The 12,163-nt window shown below is 38.3% G+C and overlaps 1 protein-coding gene and 1 long non-coding RNA gene across 5 annotated transcripts in view; one reads left to right on the top strand and one right to left on the bottom strand.

Annotated features, from left to right (window-relative positions):
• LOC104994193 overlaps positions 1-11,412 on the bottom strand; it is a 14,539-nt gene extending 3,127 nt beyond the window's left edge. Inside the window, exons 1-4 of one of the 3 annotated variants that reach the window (XR_825922.1) lie at positions 11,207-11,406; positions 10,094-10,151; positions 7,306-7,388; positions 921-1,175 (exon numbers count right to left, since the gene is read on the bottom strand). This is a non-coding gene — a long non-coding RNA (uncharacterized LOC104994193). Of the gene's footprint in view, positions 1-920; positions 1,176-7,305; positions 7,389-10,093; positions 10,152-11,206 lie in introns of those variants that run through there. The other 2 variants (XR_825924.1, XR_825923.1) reach the window with 2 other exon arrangements.
• A 62-nt stretch (positions 11,413-11,474) lies between these two features.
• The window catches only part of ARID4A (AT rich interactive domain 4A (RBP1-like)), a 62,386-nt gene continuing 61,697 nt past the window's right edge, over positions 11,475-12,163 (top strand). Inside the window, exon 1 of one of the 2 annotated variants that reach the window (XM_010847678.1) lies at positions 11,475-11,954. The gene's annotated coding sequence lies outside the window, so the exon portion shown is untranslated. The remainder of the gene's footprint in view (positions 11,955-12,163) is intronic. The other variant, XM_010847680.1, reaches the window with a different exon arrangement.

Below are 12,163 nucleotides of genomic sequence, written 5' to 3'. Positions count from 1 at the left end.
ACAATTCTTAAAGTAAATGCTGGTGTAATTATAAAGACTGTTACAGAGCAAGGGCCCTTGAGTTTGTGTTTGACGTGTATGATTGGAATTTGATTTTTTACTATGTGGAACCATGAAGTGGAATTTTAGGAAAAATCATTTAAATGAGTTCAACTATACAATCAATATGGAATTTAATAAAAACTTAATTTTTGGGGAAAAGTCAATAGGCTTCAAGGCTAATGTAATATGGGAAAATCTGACATAGAAAAACAATAACCCACCTTTAGTAGACTGGGTTTAAGAGTCAGCAGCAATCAAGTGACAGCACAGTAAAGATTCAATGTAAATATTTAGATGTCTACAATATATTGCCAGGAAAAATTAAAAATAAAACTAAGTATTATGCAATTCTTCCCCCTTTGGGAAAAAGACCTTTAAAAATCACTAGCAAGATATATTAGAAATACATGTGCATGTATTATTATGTCCACACAGCCAGTATGTATATACTAACCTCCAAAAGTGTGTGCTTTGGGAAGGTGAAGTGATAAATCCTGACAAATAAGGAAAGGAATCTTGGACTGTTTCCCGGATATCTGGTGGAGAAACTCTTCAATCACTGAGTTTAGGAGAAAAACTAAGGATGTCAACAATTAATAGGAAAAAACTGAGATGTCAATAATAGAAACAAAGTAAAAAGAATATTTCATGTAAGAATATGAAGAAGACATAATAAATGGTACATGCAGCAGATTACTGTTTCTCCATCTGGTTAAGAGACCACCTGCATAGTAATTCTCCAAAGAAGTGAATTCATGAAATCTGAATTGAGTCCCATGAATCTATTTTGAACAAGTACCTGATGTAATGCTACTGAATACACTAAAATGTGAGAATCATTGATTTGCATACAGCTTAAAAAAGAATATGGCAACAAATGGTTATTAAAGAGTTTTAAGAGATTAGATTTCTGATGTATAGCAAAATGGAGGATGAAGCTGTAGGGCATGATGGGTACTTGGGAAAACTTTTTTCCACTGGATTTTAAAGTAACAATTTTCAGAAATAGGAGCACCAAACTAGATGAAAAAAAGAAATATCTGGTAGAAACTTTATAATAGATGGTTTCTAATATCTCATTGATTCAACATCAGCTGAACATCTTCAACATGAAGAGGGACAGAGCCAGGTAGCTGGTAAGGAAAAAAAAAATGCGTAAGAGTTCAGAGATTAAAAAGCAACTTAAAAAAAAGAGCATCTTTTATATTTTACGAACAGGTCAAGAGAGAAAAACAGCTCTGATTTAAAACAGGCAAGGTCAATACAGTCAAAGAAAATTTTACATGTGGGCTCAGTTCTGCCGTTGCAAAGAACCTGAACACAAGACTCCCTTACCAGCAATATAAAGGGATTCAGGTTTACACTGAAAGCATCTTCTACTGACATGTTCTATTAACACCTAATTTGAAGTTCAATTCATAGGATAAAAACGTTACTGCTATTTAGTCACTAAGTCGTATCTGACTCTTTTGCAACCCTATGGACTGCAGCCCACCAGGCTCCTCTGTCCATGGAATTTCTCAGCCAAGAATACTGGAGTGGGTTGCCATTTCCTTTTCCAGGGGATCTTCCTGACCTAGGCATCAAACCTGCATCCCCTATGTTGGCAAGTGGATTCTTTACCACTGAGCTATCTGGATAAAGAATAAGTGACAGATAATTCTATTTACATAAATGTTGTTTATTATTTTAACAAGAGATTAACATCATTTTATGGCAACCTTTTCCCCAAAGATATTCAATATTCACAAGGTAGCCCATTTCAATTAATCACTGTTTGATCCTTCACCTGTCCCTACTGTAAATGGAATAAATGTGGCTGAATGCAGTTCTTACATATTTCTAGAGGAAAGGTCTACTAGAAATGAACACAGATAAAACTTCCTTCACAGGCAATACAATGAATTCACTCAACAGACTGAAACACGTTTGACATGGAAAGCCTAACAGGCAAGTCACCAGTGCTGGCAAGTTTATACTTTAGCAATTACTTCTGACAACAAAGTTTTTCTTCCTTGTTGGCAACCCTTTCATGATAAGCCAAATGAAGCTTTCTGACAAATGACTTCATGTGAAGACAGGACGTGCCATCCCCTTTCCCCCAATCTAGGTATTTGGACAGCTTTCAAAATGAGTTTCAGAAGATATGCTTTCAGGCTTGTCTACTCTAAATCCATTCTTTTCCCTAAATGGAAATCTGACAAAACAGGAAGTACTTGGCAGCATAGAGAAGCAAGTCTTGCGGCTTCAGTTTTTACTGGTAACAGACTAAGTTCTTCGTGACTGTGTAATAAAATGCAGAACTACAAATTTGAGAAGAAAACAACAAAACCCTGCCTTGGTTACCAAGCTTCCCTTGGCATTTTAAAGGTCTTAAAAAGACAGTATCACATGATACATAGAGAAATAAGAAACAGGAAGATGGTTTTCCTTTTGTTATGTTACTTCATTTAAGAATCCCCCTCCTTACCCTGTCTGACCAAAAGCTAAGCCACCAAAACTATACAAACACTGAAAGGAGTTTTATGTCTGGATCTAAAGACTAAGAAATACAAAGACTCACGCTAACTACAAATAAATATACACCCTTAAATGGGCTGTTAGGATTAGCAGAATCAATAATACACTATCAAACATACCGTAAGTAAAAAAGAATCCTCCCCCATGATTTCAAGTTGCCACCCTCTACACCCCATTTCACTGCTGCTGAAAACAACTAGAAGCATTTTCAGGTAACAGTTTGTACCTTCACTTTTAAGCTGTCACACTTAAGGGTACAGCAATATCTCAAAGTGCCTTGTAAATGTTAAAACCTACCAAATAAATGTAAACCATTGTTAGGTCCATTTTTCTACGCCTCAAAAGCAGGTTCACATCTGTAGGTTATAAAATTAATTTGCCGGTCACAACAGAGTTTTTTAAAAAGTGAACTACAGGAGAAAAAAACTATGAGTGCACTGTACTTTCATTTGTTGGGTGTATGAGAAGTACACACACACACACAGAACAGAAACATCACTACAATGAAATTAATCAACGACCTTGCTTAGCTATAATTCCAAGAATCTGTTTTGTCAGAACACTTGTGAGATACAAAGCAGTGAAACTGGGTAAGGACATTAAAGCTTCCGTCAATTTGAACCCATTCAGCAGGAATAGCAGCAAATTCTTAAAGTGCTAAAATTATCAAGTCAATGTCTGATACTTCTGATTTTCAGGGGTTGTTAAGTATCAGTTAACCTTTTAGGGATATAAATACTATCTCACCCAGTTCCTATTTTCAGCCTACTCCTCCTTTCATGTCTAGAGGCATTATGGTATTATGCTAAGAAAAATGTACTTGGAGAGAGAGATTATGGGTTCAATAACTGACTGAGTCAGGTCATTTGTATATTGTTACTGGCAGCAAATGTACCCTTAATCCTGGCCAAACTTTTCACAAATTTGGACCACTGAAAATGAGGAAGATTGGTGGGCAGGCAGACCTGTGAAAATTTGGTTGTCAGAAAAACAATCCCTCTGGTGGTTAATTAGACATACTAGCCTTTATAAAGCAATAGGAAATCATTCTTACGAAAATCCTTGACCTGTGGATAGTCCCCAGAGTCATCTAGCCCACTATACATTCTGGAATCTGACCCAATTCCTAAACCTCAAGTGATCTCATTTTAAGTAACTCATCAGGCAGGTTGTTCCTAGTGTACAAAAACTGACAAAGCACATTTTTACTGGGATGCATTCTCCATTAACTATCACCTTTTACCTTGCTATATTTTTTATAAACTGTTACTCCATAAATGAGTGCCTTCTAAGTGCCAAGGCCTGTGACAGGTTCTAAACCTACAAAGGTGAATAAGGTACAATTCTAAGATATCATAACTTATGAAGGACATTTAAGTAGACAAAAAGGTAATAAAGCAATATAGAAAGTGGTATAAATTATGCAAAAGGAAATACATGAAATTCATATGGACACATTACCTATAGCTGCAGAAATACCAAGAAAGCATCACTTAAAAAAGAAGCTTTTGAATATTTGACAATAGGGCAACACTGTAGATGGTGAGAAAAGTATGAATAAAAACAAAGAACTGGGAAAATACAGAGCTTATGTAGGATAGCCACGATAATTTTAGTGTGACTGTAGCAAGTAATACCTGAAGGGAGGAAGTATGAAGTTTTGAGAGAGGTTGATATGACCTTCAGGAAGGGGAGACAAAAGAGTCTAGATGCTTTATTTCTGTATATAAATATAAAATTCTCTTGGAATGACAAACGTTATGTAACAGGACACACACACTAACACCACCACCTAATATCTAGCATCATTATAAGTACTTTACATCTATTAACTCATTCAATACTAATCCTAACCAAGTCAGCTCTATTACTATCCCTATCATATAGCTGAGGCAGAGGTTAAGAAATCTACTCTAAACCACCCATCCCCACAAAAAGCCTGGCCACATCTATATATTCCAAAGCTTAAGTATCTTCTTTGCTATTCCTGAATAATTTTAAAAATTGTAATTCTAGTGGGGATACTGGGGAGACCTAAATCTTCTAAGTAACTAAAGTGATTTAGTCTTTGAAATATACAAAATAAATATTTTAATTTTTTTCAAAAATGAAAACTATGATAGCTAGAATTACCAATTTTCAATGTACTCATTTTGAAATATATAGAAATATCGAATCACTATGCTGTGTACCAGAAACCAACACACAGTAGTTTGTCAATTATACTTCAAAACAAACAAAGACATCAGATTTGTGGTCACCAGAGGTGGGGAGTATGAGGAGGGGGAATTAGATAAGGGTAGTCAAAAGGCACAAACTGCCAGTTATGAGTACTTGAGATATAATGTAAATGTTACCTTTCTTAGTTCAAGAATCATCCGTTTTTCCTCCGTTTATTTTACTTAATAAGCCACTTCAACTTTGCTTTCCAAGTTGTACTTTAAAACTCAGAACTAAGAAAGCCCTAATAAAAGCACCAAAACATCTAATGGAATAATGGAATTAAAAGTCAGAATACAGGGAACTCCCTGGAGGTCCAGTGGTTAGCACTCCTCACTTTCACTGGTTGGGGAAGTAAGATCCCACAGGCTGCATCACACGGCCAGAAAGTCAGAATACAGAAAACAATACAAGGTCCAGCATGTGCCTTAAAGGAAGAACACACACTTCCTGTTCAAGCTCTAACTAGCAGGTTTAAAACCGATTTCACCTTCCTTACCAACCAGTAGTCTCTTCTGCCTTTCCAAGTTTATTAACGGCACCATCTATTTCCCACTTTTTAGAATCTTGAGGTTTTTTTCCTTCTTGTTTACTTCTGTCATCAACTGGAAATCAAATGCTATCCACTCTCTTTCTCACAATCTTGTGCTCACCTATTCTTCTCTCCAGGCCCTCCTCACTCTAGTTTCACCTCATACTGACACCCCCACAAGAGTATCTTCATGGTTTCTCTACCTGCAATTCCTGTGTCACTTCTCTAGTCATACTGGATACTGTTTCCAAGTAATTTTCCAATTATACATTTTGTATCTACTCAAAAACCCTCAACAAAAATAATGAAATCAAAAGGGAAATCTTTATGCAAAAGTATCTGCAGCAACTTACTACTAAACATATAATGAAATCAAAAGAATTAGGGAACAAAATATCAAAACTCTAAAATATATAAATGAACAAAAGCCTTGAAAAGACAACTTGTCCATTGCTAATAATCAGTAAGTGAAATTATGGATAAAGGTCCCATTTCATTAGCTAACAACAAAAATATTAGAGTTCAACATATTTTGTACCTATTGAATCAGCAAAAATGATTATAATTAAAGGCAACCCACTCCAGTACTTTTGCCTGGAAAATCCCATGGACAGAGGAGCCTGGTGGGCTGCAGTCCATGGGGTTGCTAAGAGTCGGACACAACCGAGCGACTTCACTTTCACTTTTCACTTTCATGCATTGGAGAAGGAAATGGCAACCCACTCCAGTGTTCTTGCCTGGAGAATCCCAGGGACGGGGGAGCCTGGTGGGCTGTCGCCTATGGGGTCGCACAGAGTTAGACACGACTGAAGTGACTTAGCAGCAGCAAGGCTGGTAGTTAAACTCACAGGAAAGGTGACAATGTAAATTATAACTCATTTCGGAAAACAACATGGCAACATTTCAAAGAGTCATAAAAATGTTCACACATTTTTATGCCATGAATTAAACCCTTTAAATCAATCCTAAAAGAACAGTGCAAAAGACAGAAAATACTCTCTGTGCACAGATGATAATTATAGCACAATTTTTCTATGGGTAAGCAATAGAAAAATAAAGTTAGACATAAAACCGTTTGACAGAAAACTTTCAGACATTAAAATTACTGTGGAGGCTGTGCAGTCATATTGAATACCTATTACAATATTAAGGAATGAAGAAAAACAAAAATTTCTCTAAGTCTAAAAAAAAGTATATGTGCAAAGACTGGAAGAAGCAAATTAAAAAATCTAATGTTAGGGTGGAATTAGAAGTAATTTTTAAATTCCATCTTTATTTGTAAAATCTGAAAATAAAACAAAAACATAATCACTTTCTGCTCACGACCCAGCTCTCAAGGCCCTCTAGAAGTTTCCAAACCTATACAACACAACAAGCACTATATAAAATTCTGATGTGCAATTAATTCTAGAAACCTTGACAAGTGGGCTTCACACAATATTCCCAAGGTAATCTTTAATCAGCCATCCTTTCCAAACTGGTTTCTCGTTGTCCCAAACACAGCTTTTCTTAAGTACTGCATCCTTGTTCACAACCTTCATCAGCTTAGAAAGACTTCCTTTCTTCTAATTCTACATACTACATATCATTAACCTTGAAAAGTCTTCAATGATGGCTAAAAATATTTCTTTTTGTTCTGTACTATAAAACCAAGTTGTTGCAAAAAACAATTAGATTTAACTATACACTGAACTTTGACAAATCTATTTTTCTCATACGCCATGATTTAAATCAAAATAAGACATCTACTAGGGCAAAAGACCATATAGTTTTACGAAGGCTGCTTTGGCTGCAAATAAGCCAATTTAGTAACTTCTCAAAAAATAAGGACACCATTAGGAAAGCAGCTACACTCAACACAGCAATTTGCTCTATGACATTCAGAGATAACTGTACAGTGGAACAAATTCTACCATTTTTAAAGAGACAGATATATAATAGTAACACACCCCATCTTGATTACTAAAGAATATTTAAGTAAAATTGCATACCAGAAATATAATTTCAACAGATAGCAGATCCAGGTCTTTTAAAAACTGGAACACCTTTCCATTTTTCCAGAGTGAGGCTCCCTCTAGAAGACAAAAGGCTTTTTTGAGTATGTTATATAGCCCCCACACACAGAATAGACTGTTTTGCTTCATTTCTAAACACTTTTCCTGATGAGACCTTTGTATGTCAAGTGTTTTACCATAGGTTAAAAAAAAAAAAAAAAAAATCACAAACACATTCACTGTGCTCTGTCATTAAAAATTCAGAAATGGGAACACCACCAATGGGTAAAAAAAAATTCATAGGGATGTTCTAATTTTGAGATTTCAGTCTAAAATATCACATGTGCGTGCTCAGTCCCTTCAGTCGTGTCTGACTCTTTCCAACCCTACGGACTGTAGTCTGTAGCCCACCAGACTCTGTCCATGGGATTCTCCAGCCAAGAATACTGGAGTGGGTTGCCATGCCCTCCTCCAGGGGATATTTCTGACCCAGGGATATCAAACCTGCAACTCACGTGCTGCAGATGGATTCTTTACCACTGAGGCACTGGGGAAGCCCCTAAGATATCATGACCATGAAGCTGATTTTATACCCTCGTTTGAATCCTTGACCAAATAAATAAAATATTCTGCTTTCAAAATAGTTTTTCTTCATAAAACCATTATTAAAAACTTGACAATTTTGATTCTGTAGAAACATTAGTCTAACAATTTGGGCTCACTGAAATAGATTACAAAACCCAATTCTATCAAAATTAATTTTCTTTCATTTATTCCTAAGAGATAATTTGTAAGTGTTCAGTTAATATTCACCTCTAGTTACCTTCCACTAAAGTATCATAAAATCTTAAAAAAAAAAAAAGACAAATGTCATGAATTTGTCTATTAAACTATTCTTAATGGTTCTCTAAATCTTTATTACATGAGCAATTACAATTCAACTCAGTACTAAATCAAGTATTTGAAACATTAAAAAAATTTGAAAGTTAAGCTGGCACTGGTGAAATACAAATTTTCAGAAGAGAATTACTGTTAAAGAAAACATAAGTCTGCTTATTTCACGTTTTCTATATAAAAGTACATAAAGATTCATAAGAAATAGTGATAGCATACATACAATATATCAGGTAGGGTAACCTAACAGTGATTAAACATGATGAGAGAGGCACACAGAGGGTCCTATGAGTACAAAAGCACCTGGGAATGACCCCAGTTCAATTCCTGGATCACGATCTCCTGGAGAAGGGATAGGCTATTCACTCCAGTAGTCTTGGGCTTTCCTGGTGGCTCAGCTGGTAAAGAATCTGCTTACAATGAGAAAGAGACCAGGGTTCAATCCCTGGGTTGGGAAGACCCCCTGGAGAAGGTAATGGCTACCCACTCCAGTATTCTGGCCTGAAGAATTCCATGCCATGGACTGTACAGTCCATGGGGTTGCAAAGAGTTGGATACAACTACGACTTTCACTTCACCTTCAGGAAGGTTACATGGAAACATAGTTAATCTCAACCAACTCTACCATAAAAATAATTTGTTTTTAGTAACTCGAAATGTCACTTTTGCATAACAAAATGTTTCACTGTACAAACGCCTAACTGTACTGGAGCAAAAAAACAAATTTTAAGAATATACTCCTAAGGTCCAAAAAATTCTCATTTATTTTACTATATGGGTGACACAAAAGACTTGATAATTTTACCTGACTAAACAGAGACCCAGGAGATAAAGCTCAAAAATAAAGCTAAATTATATAAAGAAAAGGGGGGCAGGAGAGGAAAGAGAATAATGAAAGGAAAAAGTACAAGAAAAAAAGTAAGAGCAAACGCTTTGAAGGACAGTGGTATGGTTTCTTTGCCCTTTTATTTCCACTTCTAGAAATTTATTCTGAAGAAATAATCGGGCATGTCAGGAAATACCTAGATGCGTAGAAATTTTAGTCATAGACACCAGTTCTCAGAGAATATCTTTTGTAAAACACGCACAAGGATATTCAGACATATTATTGCTACTACAAAAATTAAGAGATCTGGTTACATAAAATATGGCATATTTATCCTACAGAACACTACGCAACCATGAACGCATATGTTCCCAGTATTTCCCACAAAGAAAAAACTTGAATGACAAAATGAGCACGACTAGAATGACCTTTATTTTGTAAAACAAAACCAGAGAAAAAGAGAAATCTCTCTGAATAATATATAAGTACAGTATAAACTGCAATCACCTCTTGGTGGTGGTGATACAAGACACTTCACTTTTTTTCCTCCTTTGTTTTTTTGGTAATTTCCAAATGCCCACTGACAGGCATTATTCGGATCAGATAATAAGTTTTAAGTCAGGCAGTGGCATTACAGGTGATTACCCCCTGGGGAAGTTGAATAGTACTACATATTCCATAATTTGCTTAAAAAAAAAAAAAAAAAGGTTAACTTCCAAATTCTTACTGAAACATCTTTTCTATATGCCACATTTTTAAATATGGAGAGAAAAAAATCATTAAAATTGCCATATTATTCCTTGATAAAAGTATTAAGTACTTAATATTCTAAAAATGGGAACAGCATGAGTGGGTAAACAAATTCATGTGTGTCCTAACTCTAAGACTTCCTTCTAAAGTATCACTGTCAGGAAGGGAATTACAGTTTCATTTGAACCCTTGACCAAAGACTTTTTAAACTACCACTCTTTGATTTTGTTATTTATGGCTTTACTTATTGATCCATAAAAAACTTTCCAGGCACTCTCCCCAATTCCAAACATTTTTACAGACATTCGAACTCACCTCAGGAACACTTGCAGATGTCTGTCACTGAGCTGTTCTGTTTTCTTCAGACTAACTGCTAAAAAAGCCCAAATAAATCATTAAATTACTCGATCATTTTTTAGTCTGGAGCCCCACCAATACAACAATAGGGTTCAAAACAAGTATTACGAGGATCATTTTAAGCAGCTATTCAAATCAGTGTAATTAGGTGACTCAATAAAAATACTAATAAGCATTACATTTTCTTAACAAATAATTCTGAAAAAAACTATTGCGAGTGAAAAATTGATTTAGTTTTAGTAAAGATGTCCTCGAGTAAATTTAGTCAACGTGGATTACTGTCTATATTTTACATTTCCTTAATTATTTCAATCTTTAAAATAACTTAACCAATAATACTCTATTCCTACCATTTCAAATGAGAGTTTTCTGAAACAGAGCACAAGATCTTACTCATGGAGCAAAATCAATAGCTGCCCTAATAAAGTCCTATCGGGGAAGTCCTTTAATTTAATGTGTTTTCAGTCCCTGCAAATCCACTGCTCTTTCCTTTCGAAAAGCAGCGTGAGCCCCGTGCACTGTGGCACTACCATTTTTCTGTGGTTAGAGAAGCAGAGTCGTGCTAACAAGGGAATTCGAATTCCTCAGCACCCAAACTCAGCGTTTCCTTCGGTCTCCTCATTGCTTAACCTCGTGAAGAGCACGCGGAAACACCTTCCCACGCAGGATGGGACTAAGAACCCTTCCCTCCCCATCTTAACTGGTGAGGAACCTTCAGTCGGTGGCCTTGGTCGCAGAACATGACAAGCTGCCGAAACCACTTCCAAAGGGAGGACGCAATGCTCTGAGATGAGCAGAATCCCGAAAATCCCTCACCCTCCCCAAAGGAGCCCATACGGTCAGTCCGGAGAAGGAGACGTGCACGTCCCCTCCGCCTCTTTCTCTGAGGCCGCGGGAGACGAAGCCTCGCCCCCTTTCAGCCCGTCCCCCGCCCCGCCCGCGACCAGCTCCCCACCCCGGCGAAGGGAGATCTCTGCTATGGCCGCCGCGCGGCCCCCTCACTTCCGGTGCCGGTGCCGCTAGAGCTGCGCCATCCCCCAGTCTACCGGACAACCACCTCTTTCAACTGACCTTTCTGAGAGATCCGGACTCCTCCGACCTTCACTAGGTGCTGTCCTGAAGGAACCGGCGGATGACTGCCGCAGTTAAATGAATTCACGGGATAAAGATTCCGCTCTCCTCTCGCCAGAAACATAAAATGCGATACAGCTGCGGCCACCTCTGCCCAGACAAAATGGCGCCGAGAAGCTGGTTCAGCGCAGGCGCCTTGGAAAGACCCTGCCCCGCCCCCGTGTAAGTCCTGGCCGCAGCTCCGGGTTCGGTTTCCATGGGACACTCCACCGCCAATCCTCGTGCCGCACTGCTCTTCCTGACCCCTCAATTGACCAATCAGTGCTCAGCCGAGCACATCCGTAGTCGTCTTTACCAATCATTTTTCAGGACTTGCTTACTCAATACCTGATTCTCCAGTAACGTTAGTCTTCGGGGACAGCCAATCATAAGTGGAAGATGTCCTACCTGCTGTTTTTCGCACCAATCCGTGAAGTTTCAGAGCTACATCCAATGAGGACGGCAGGTAGCGAACTCCAATCCGAAACTCTTCGGCGTCATGAGCAGCCAATAGGAGTTCGTGTAGAAGCGAGTCTGCTCAACAGCTTGTTATTTGGTGGATTGTGGCAGTAAATCGGACGAGTGGGGAACCCGGCGCAGGAACTGCCGCCGCGGCCGGGAGTGGTGCTTCCCGGACGGGGGCCCACGGGGGTCAGCGGGGCGGAGGACTCAGGAGCTGACAAGCGATCACTTCACTCACAGTTGGTAGGTGAGGAGAAGGGAAGCGAGGGTACTGAGTGGACGAAGCGGCACTAGCAGCTGGCGCTACTGCCCGGGGTCCCGGTGCAGTTGGAAGCTTAGGAGGTGGGGAGGGGGATGCTTGGCAAGCGGGGCGGTGAGAACCGGGGAAGGGGCAAGTCGTAGAGCAGCGGCAGCAACTGCAAGAACAGCCTCCGCAGCAACCTCCTCGGCCGCTTC

Source organism: Bison bison, unplaced genomic scaffold, assembly GCF_000754665.1.
Source record: "Bison bison bison isolate TAMUID 2011002044 unplaced genomic scaffold, Bison_UMD1.0 scf7180017864254, whole genome shotgun sequence".
Lineage (NCBI taxonomy): Eukaryota > Metazoa > Chordata > Mammalia > Artiodactyla > Bovidae > Bison > Bison bison.
The sequence above is the reverse complement of the archived record's forward strand: the minus strand, read 5'-3'. Positions and strand labels throughout refer to the sequence as shown.